This window comes from Chrysemys picta, chromosome 1, assembly GCF_011386835.1.
Source record: "Chrysemys picta bellii isolate R12L10 chromosome 1, ASM1138683v2, whole genome shotgun sequence".
NCBI classification, from domain to species: Eukaryota; Metazoa; Chordata; order Testudines; family Emydidae; genus Chrysemys; species Chrysemys picta.
In genome coordinates, this window is record NC_088791.1 from 66551598 (window position 1) to 66561250 (window position 9653).

The window sequence follows — 9653 nt, forward strand, 5'->3', positions numbered from 1 at the left end:
CTAGCACAATGGGACCTCAGTGCTGACTGGTGTCTGAGAATTACAGTGATAAAAATAAGAGATGATGATGAAGATGCAGGGCCAGAACTTCACCTTTATTTGAGAAGCATGAGTACTAAGGTGCCATGAAGCTCACCTTTCCACTCCCTGATTCTGGGGACCACAGTGTGCCTGGCTGTTTCCCAGGAACATTCTCCCGATCAGCTGCAAACCAGCCCAAAATCACAGCAGGTGAATGATAGAGCATAGGGGTATATCAGCCATGCTCCCATTCCTCTAATCACATCCTCTGTGCTGGCAGCAGAGGTGGGGGTGTGAGGTAGGAGCCTCTCTGTGGATTACTTTTGTACTGGGGTGATCTTGAGCTGGATACACTGTCTCTGGGCCCGTTGAAGCCTAAAGAAAGATTTCTGTTGATTTCAGTGTCTGGATCAGGTGCTACCTGATCAGATTCAGCTGGCAATGAGTGTGAAATGGCTGCACTATACCAGAAGATCTGGCTGATCAAGCTATTCGGGAATGGCCTAAAAATACTGTAAAAGTATAAATATATTTAATTACCTATACTAAAAAAAATTCCTATTTGTGGTGGCCAGAGTTAAAATTACTATATAAATTTTTATTTTAGTCATACATATGTGTACATTGATTGAGCTGTTATGTATGAAAGAGGAAATGATTATAAAGAGTGTGAAAGAAACAGCTCAGGATTGCTTGTATTTTTAATTCTAGGAATGGACATCAGCAGCCTTGACTCCAAATTAATGCAAATTTTGGTATTGGATTGTGGATGTGTGTGTGTGTGTATGCATACACACACACAAAATATACTACATATTGGTACTAACTTTGTACTTTCCCTGAAGTTGCCAAATCTTTAACACATACATTCTCACTTGTAAGATATTGGTACTTAATTACTGAATGTATAGGATATGCTTTTGGTTTGAAAAGGAAAATTAGTGTTGTATGGTATCCCACAATACAGTGTGTCCCAACTGTAAACATTACCTTTTTTTGCATGTAACACCTCATTCTGTAGTTGCATCACCTAGGACTATTACTTCTGAACCATTGTCTGCATCTTAACTAAACTGCAAATTTGCAATTACAGTACAACTGAATACGGCTCTAGCATGAAAGCTGACTGGTAGTAATAGTACAGCAGTCACCATTGTGCCACAAATGCATTTATTAAATGCAGAAATATATATTTCTATAAAGGCCAAAATCATGTTTTTATGTTCCTTTATTGTCATTACATTGTATGATATTGTAAGATTATTTTATGTTCTAATTTGCATTATAAAATGTTTTTTCCTACTTAAAGGCATAAATATAACAACTTTGTATAAAGGTAGCTTTCTAGATTTTTATTTCTTATAAAAAGTCTAAATAGTGGGAGTACCATTGCCAAATTGTTTATACAATTTCCATGAACTTTGCCCTGTTTGGTTAATCTTTTACAGACATTCCATGTTTCTTTCTATGAGAAAATTGACACTTTCTGCATAGTACAGTATTCTTATGCTGTTCCAAATCAGCATATTAGAATTTTAATTTAATTTTGGTTTGCATTTTCATTACTGTTAGCTTACCAAATGTTCATTTTTAAAAAATGTATTATGTAATGTTGACAACATTGTCCTCCTCCCTCATCAGTGCCAACTTCATTTTTAAAAAAATTGTAGCATGGCAATAAAAATGATTTTACATTGTAGGGAGCATGTGAATTTCTTGTCTGAGACTGGGTTCTGGTTTTCATTATTCAATATTGTGTGTGTTGTACCTTCAACCCAATGGAAAAGATATTTGTCCTTTTTCACCATTGTCCCTGGCATATCCATAGCCTTATTAGCTGGCATTGTGTATTCACTTTATTTTCTGAATCTCATTTATCACAAAGATGCCTCTATTCTATTTCTGATGTATTACTAGGATATATAATGTTTTAAGTTTGGAAATTTTCTGTGGTGGCCCTGGAAGTATCTCTGTGAATTTTTTTGAGTAGTGTTCAGGCCTTACATCTTTGTAATATATAGAAAGTTGTTGCTTTTTCAGTATGGTTCTATTTAAATTGATACATACCCCATATTTCTTTAAGTAAATAATCAGTTCTATAGAAAATGAACTCAATCTTCTTCAAGGCAGATAGCAAAATTAGGTCAAGAGTCATCCCCTTAATCACAAGAAGTTAATATGTCATTACTGAATTAACAGCACCAGTAAAGGTATTAAAACAGCCTTGTAAAATCACAGTCTCAAGGACTATAAATTTTAATTTGCAATAGTTTAACATACAAAACTGAACTACTGGTTCAGCAGTAAGCATAAGGTAAAAGACTGTATTGATGAAGCCCCAATGATAGTCATTTATGCTCTGACTCAACCGTCCATCCATACGCAGCTAAGCACTTAGCCTGTGCTTAACTCTAAGCCCTTTCTTATGTTCCACTGACTTCACAGAATCATAGAAATATAGGGCTGGAAGGACCTCAAGAGATCATCTAGTCCACCCCCACCCCCTATTCTGAGGCACAATTGAGTATACCTAGACCAGTCCTGACAGATGTTTCTCTAACCTGTTCTTAAAAACCTCCAAGGATGAGGATTCCACAATCTCCCTAGATAACTTGTTCCAGTACTTAACTTCCTTATCGTTAGAAAGTTTTTCCTAATATCTAACTTAAATCTCCATTGCTGCAAACTAAGTCAATTACTTTTTGTTCTACCCTCAGTAGACATGGAGAACAATTGATCACCATCCTCTTTATACTAACCTTTTACATATTTGAAGACTGTTGTCTCCCCTCAGTCACCTTCTCTCTAGAGCAAACGTGCCTCGTTCCTTTAATCCAGGGGTAGGCAACCTATGGCATGTGTGCTGAAGGCGGCACGCAAGCTGATTTTCAGTAGCACTCACATTGCCCAGGTCCTGGCCACCGGTCCAGGGAGCTCTGCATTTTAATTTAAATTTAAATGAAGCTTCTTAAACATTTTTAAAACCTTATTTACTTTACATACAACAATAGTTTAGTTACATATTATAGACTTATAGAAAGAGACCTTCTAAAAACGTTAAAATGTATTGCTGGCAAGCGAAACCTTTAATTAGAGTGAATAAATGAAGATTTGGCACACCACTTCTGAAAGGTTGCTGACCCCTGCATTAATCTTTTCTCATAAGTCATGTTTTCTAAACCTCTTAGCATATTTTTTTGTTCTGCTCTGGACTGTCTCCAATTTTTTCACATTTTTTAAAAGGTGGTACCCCAAACTGGACTCAGTACTCCAGATGAGGCCTTGTCAGTGCTGAGTATGGCGAAACAATTATATCCTGTGTCCTACATATAGGGTGACCAGACATCAAGTGTGAAAAATCAGAATAGGGGTGGGGGATAATAGGAGCCTATATAAGAAAAAGACCCCAAAATCGGGACTGTCCCTATAAAATCGGGACATCTGGTCACCCTACCTACATATGACACTCCTGTTACTACATCTCAGAATTGCATTTACCTTTTCCACAATAGTATTATAACTTTGGGATCCTTTTTCTGCAGTACTACTGCCTAGCCAGTTATTCACATTTTTATTTGTGCATTTGATTTTTCTTTGTTCTGCAGGTACTTTGTATTTGTCTTTATTGAATTGCACGGTTATTTTGAATTCTGATACTTTGAAGGAAAGTATTTGCAACCCCTCCTTGCGTGGTGTCATCCACAGATTTTATAAGCATACTCTCCACTCCATCATCCAATTCATTAAAAATATTGAATAGTACCGGACCAAGACAGATCTCTGCGAGATAGGCTCCTCCCAATGTGACAGCGACCCATTGATAACTATTCTTTGAGTACAATTTTTCAATCCGTTTTGCATCCACTTTTTAGTAATTTCATCTAGACCACAAACCCTAGTTTGCTTGAGAATGTCACATGGGACTGTGTCATGTCATCATCTTGATTTTTAGTAAGGCTTTTATCTACCACTTCACCCCGTCCACTAGGCCAATAACCCAGTCAGTGACAGAAATTAGTTTGGTTTGGTATGTTTTTGTTGTTGATAAATCTACGTTGGTATTCCTTATAGCCCTATTCTCTAAGTGTTTACAAATTGATTAATAAGTTGTTTCAATATCTTTCCAGGTATCAAAATAAGACTGACTAATCTATAATTCCCTGAGTTCTTTTTCTTTGCCTTTTTAAATATAGGTACTATGTTTGCCCTTCTCCAATTCTCTGGGATCTCACCCATCCTCCCTGAGTTCTTGAAAATAATTGGTAACAGTTCTGAGATTTCTTCATCCAGTTCCTTAAGTACACTAGGATGAAGTTTATCAGGCCCTGTTGACTTGAGTACATCTAAGTGATCTAAATATTTAACTGTTCTTTCCCTATTTTGGCTTACATACCTCCCCCCTTGTTGTTAACATTAATTGTGTTATCTGGTCACCATTAATCTTTTTAGTGAAAACTGAAGCAAAATAGGCATTAAACATATCAGCCTTCTTGATGTCATTTATTAGCTTTCTTTTCCTGCTAAGTAGAGAACCTACACTTTCCTTAGTCTTTCTCTTGCTCCTATTATATTTAAAGAACCTCTTCTTGCCCTTTATGTCACTTGCTAGGTGTAACTTATTTTGTGCCTTAGCCTTTCTATTTTGTCCCTACATGCTTGTGCTATTTTTTTTTTAACTCCTCCTTAGCAATTGGTCCATGTTTCCACTTTTTGTAGGATTCTTTCGTGATGTTCAGGTCATTATAGCTCCTGATAGAGCCATGTTGGCCTTACTGTTCTTCCTCTGTGTTCTTCATGATGGGACAGGTTGCAGTTGTGCCTTTCATATTGTCCCCTTAAGAAACTGCTGGCTCTCCTGAACTCCTTTATCCCTTAGATTTTCTTCCCATGGGACCTTATCTCCAATTCTCTGATGTTAGTTTGCTTTTGTGAAGAATGTAAGACTGTCAAAAGCCTTACTAATGTCAAGATAATATCACATCTACTGCTTTTCTCTATTCACTAGATTGGTACCTTGTTAAAGAAGAAAATTAGATGGGTTTGGCATTTGTTCTCAATGAATCCATGTTGGCTGTTACTTATCACCTTATCCTCTAAGTTTGAACAAATTGATTTTGTTTAGTTCAGTATCCTTCCAGCTATTGATGCTAGTCTGATTAGTTTATACTCCCCCTCCTCCCCCCCCCTTCTAAAGATAGGTATGTTTGTCCTTCTCCTGTCCTCTGGCACCTTACCCTTCCTCTGAGTTCTCAAAGATAGTGGCTAATGATTCATTGATGCCTTTGGCCAGTTCCTTAAACACTCTAGGGTGATTTTAATCAGGTCCTGCCAACTTGAATACATCTTAACTTATTTAAATATTCTTTAACTTGTTCTTTCGCTATTTCTATCCTGTTCTTTAAATGCCCCAACTTCTCTTTTGATGGCTGCTGCACAATGCACAGATGTTTTCATTAAGCTGGCTAAAATGCCTCAGCTATTTTAAAAAGTGTTTAAAGTTATCAATTTAAAAATAACTAAAACTGTTTTAATTAACAATAGATTTCTTGAAACCTTATATTTTCCCAGACTACTTCTCCACAGAGCCTATAAAACAGTTCTTAGAGCCTATGAAAGTTTCATAAATATTGAATTCAAACCGTGGGAGAGGGGGAAGAGGAGTGATGAGCATGGGTGATTAAAGAAAGAAAGGCAGCAGTAGCTGCTTAAACACATTTTCCTTTCTACCTCATACGGCAACTAGCTATACCTAATACAGGCTTTAAAGGTAGTAAAACATGAGGATAAAGTTTTAAGCAGTTGAGTATTCATAAAGAGGTACATGAATAATACAGGGTTAGTGATAGTGTGGTTTCTTGTGTGCCAAAAATGGCATCAGGCCAAGGCTTGGACACCTAGTTGACAGTCTGGAAAATATAGGGACAGATGGCTGCTTTTCAGCTCTCTTTGTAAGAGACGATGGGTAAGACATTTAAAAAATGCACTATAGTACTTTAATGAAGATGCTAGCACACCCATGTATCAGGGGGTAGCCGTGTTAGTCTGTATCCACAAAAACAACAAGGAGTCCGGTGGCACCTTGAAGACTAACAGATTTATTTGTGCATAAGCTTTCGGGGGTAAAAAACCTCACTTCTTCAGATGCCATGGGAGATCTTCTCTCACTGGCATAGCTACCGCCTCTTGTGGAGGTAGATTAACTATGTTGATGGGAGAACTCTGCTGAGGACATAGCGCTGTGTACACTGGAGGTTAGGGTCAGTACAATGGCATTGCTCAGGGCTGTGGATTTTTCATACCCTGGGCCAACATAGGTATATAGATGTAAGTTTGTAGTGTAGACCTGGCCTAAGGATTTTTGTACCCTGATGGTAGCCATTGTGCTGGTTTGGTGAACTTTGATGAAAGCAGGAGAGTTGCCTTCTATTACAAGCCTTTTGCCTTGTAATAGAATATTTAAGCCAACTACTAATTGAAGATTTGGAAGTTACCAATAATTGAAGGTAGGAGGAGAGGAAAATAAAATATTCAGATATGGTTATTACTGCACATTTGAATATGCTAGTTTTCAGGTTTTGGAGCGGTCTCAAATGTGGAGTTTCTGGAATTACAACTCTGACCCTGCCTCGTGTGCTGGATAGGCCTATCATAGGAAAGGCAAGCCTGGATGCTGAAACAAATTCACCCATTTTCCCTTTCTCAGAAGGGTATCCATGTTAGTCTATATCCACAAAAACAACGAGGAGTCCGGTGGCCCTTTAAAGACTAACAGATTTATTTGGGCATAAGCTTTCATGGGTAAAAAGCCCACTTCTTCAGTCATGCATGGAGTCATGCATCTGAAGAAGTGGGTTTTTACCCATGAAAGCTTATGCCCAAATAAATCTGTTAGTCTTTAAAGGGCCACCGGACTCCTTGTTATTTTCCTTTTCTTGTTTTATAATCTAGCGGTTGAGAAGTCCAACATCTACAACATAAAAAGAAAGCTCCCCTCTAGCCTACCCCCCCCCCCCTACTGATTTGTGTATAGGAACCTCAGCTCTCCATGCTAATACAGTGGCTAAAGCCTGCTGATGCAAGATGAGGTCTTCAATTAGCCTACATAAACACTTACTGTTCCACCTCTGTGCTGGTAAAGTGCCTATATAAACAATTCTTAACAGTAGTGAACAGTGGGGAAGCAGTGTGTTGCATTTGCTATTGCAGCATGTAGTTGCAAGAGCCAAAGACTAATGCTATAGTTCCAGTGGCATGTAGAGTACATATGCTCATTGCATAGGTATATATAGCAGTGTGGAGACAGTGAGCCACTGCTTAGGTGAGTAAAGACACAGAAGCCTATGTACATGTGTATACTGCATACCTCCCCTCTGCTATTTTTAGTACGGTGCCTGTCTTACTGCCTGTCCCTCTACAGGGAAATGCTCTAGAAACCCCAATGCCTCCCCGTGCCAGAGCCTTTCACTGCCAAGTCTAGCTACACCCGGCAGCGTGGATGCAGTGGCTAGCTGTCTCCAGAGCCCTTACATGCTGCCGCAAGCGTAGACCAGGCCAAATGCCCCATCCCCATTATCGTACCACTGCCCCTCCTCCAACAAGCTTTTGGGAAAGGGGCTGGGGCCTGCTGCATGGGCCAAGCCCGATTGAGACAGGGAGAAAGGGGGTGGTTGCTGCTGTGTGGGGTCTGCTAGGTTGGAGGTAGTCCCCACTAGGGTGGGCACAATGCTACTGCATTACGGGACAGCCACCAGCTCTTAGCGTGGCAGTGGGCTGTTCCCGCTCTCCCCCCGGTGGCGTTCTGTGGAGTCCAGCATCACCACGGCTCCACACCCTGTTGCCAACTACATGTAGCAGGAAGTCACCAGAGAAATTCTGAAAAGTCACTAGATATAGCAGTTTAAGCACTCAAAAGGAGTCAAAAATGTCACTAAACAAAATTTCCAGAGAATTTAACAGAATTTTTACTTTTATATGAAGGCCCAGGTGAGTATAGTTTCAAAATCATTCACAAGCAGCTCAATCATGTTCATAAAATCCATTCCATGCTCTTCTTGCTACATTCTGTTGTACACCAAGTCAACGTCATTATGTCTTAATTGAGCATGTCCTCAGAAGGAATCTCATTCCAGGGGTTCTTGGGTTGAGATCAGTATAATCTGCAGGTGAGGAAAAGAAGGCAATGGACAGCGTCGGCAGGTTTGTATAAGTTTTGGTGGTGCCCAGAATCGGTCCAAATTCCGCCCCCCCCCCCCCCCGCCTGCCTAAAGTTCCGGGAGGAAGTTTGGGTATGGGATGGGTGTGGTCTCTGGAAGAGGGGGTGCCGGGTGCAGGCTCTGGGCTGGGGCAGGGATTTGGGGGTGCAGGCTCTGGGAGGAAGTTTGGGTGCTGGGTGTAGGCTCTGGCCTGGGACAGAGCATTGGGGTGCAGGAGAGGGTGTGGGGCTGGGCCAGGGATGAGAAGTTTGGGGTGCAGCAGGCAGGCTGCCCCAGGGTTGGGGGCCAGAGAGGAGGACTCTCCTCCCCCCCCGCCCTCTGCCAGCAGAGGTGAGCTCTGGGGGAGGGCCTTCCCCCCCTGGCCTGACACCCAAGGCCCACCAGGCTGCTGCTCTGGAGGTCCAGCCAGGATAAGGCCCCCCCTAGAGTCACCTTGGAGTTATCTGCCAGGGAATGGGGGGGCTGCCCTGCGCCTCCTCTCCTCCTCAGGTGCAGCAGCCACTTCAGCCTGCCCCCAGTGCTACTCGCTTGTAGCTGGCAGCAGCCGCCGTGGGAGCACAGCGTGGAGAAGCAGGGCAGCCACAGATGCTCGGGGGAGAGTCCTGGCCCCGAACATTGGTGGAGCCAGGCCCAATGGGCCCTGAATTTGCTGGAGCCCAGGCACCATGGGCCCATACAACTCACTGCCGCTGTTGGTGGAAGCTAATTAAATACTTAGCTAAGGCCAGGTGCACTGTGGAGAGAGCAGCACAGTAACCTGGGCCTGTTTTTACCCAAATGTGTTCTTTCTTGCTGCTCTGTAGTAGGTAGCAAACCTTGTGATGCAGGGAAAGACGGTTAATGAAGCGAGAAGGGCAGGGGAGGCAGGAGCGCTGCAGGGATGGATGGTGAGATGGGATGATAGAGGGCCATGTTCCCCAATGGAGCAAGGGCCACTGTGCTTTCAGGGATGAAACCTTTACTACAGGATCAAAGATGGAGTTATCTTGATTTTGGCTCCCTTTTACTCCTTCCTCTGGCTTGACCTGGGCTTAGCTTTCCAGCTGTTTTCAGAAATCAAACCCTATAAGCGGGGGGAATTGGGGAGGGGTCAAGCTAGCAGATTTTTTATAAATCTTCTTTTTTGGCTCCCTGCAGTGCAGCGCTCAGGTCAGACAAATGCCCTCTTTCCTCTGGCTCTGGGCACTCCCTTTCATTAATGGGTTGGCTCAAATCCAGACTGCAAGAAAGGGAGGCTTAGCTGCAATTAACCCACCTGCCTGATCTAGGCTGCTTTTCCTTGCCTGCAGATTATAGTGATCTCAGCGCAAGAAGCCCTGGAATGTGATTCCTTCTGAGGCCATGTTCAACTGGGATGTAATGACATTAGGAACAGGAGTACTTGTGGCACCTTAGAGCCTAACAAATTTATTAGAGTAT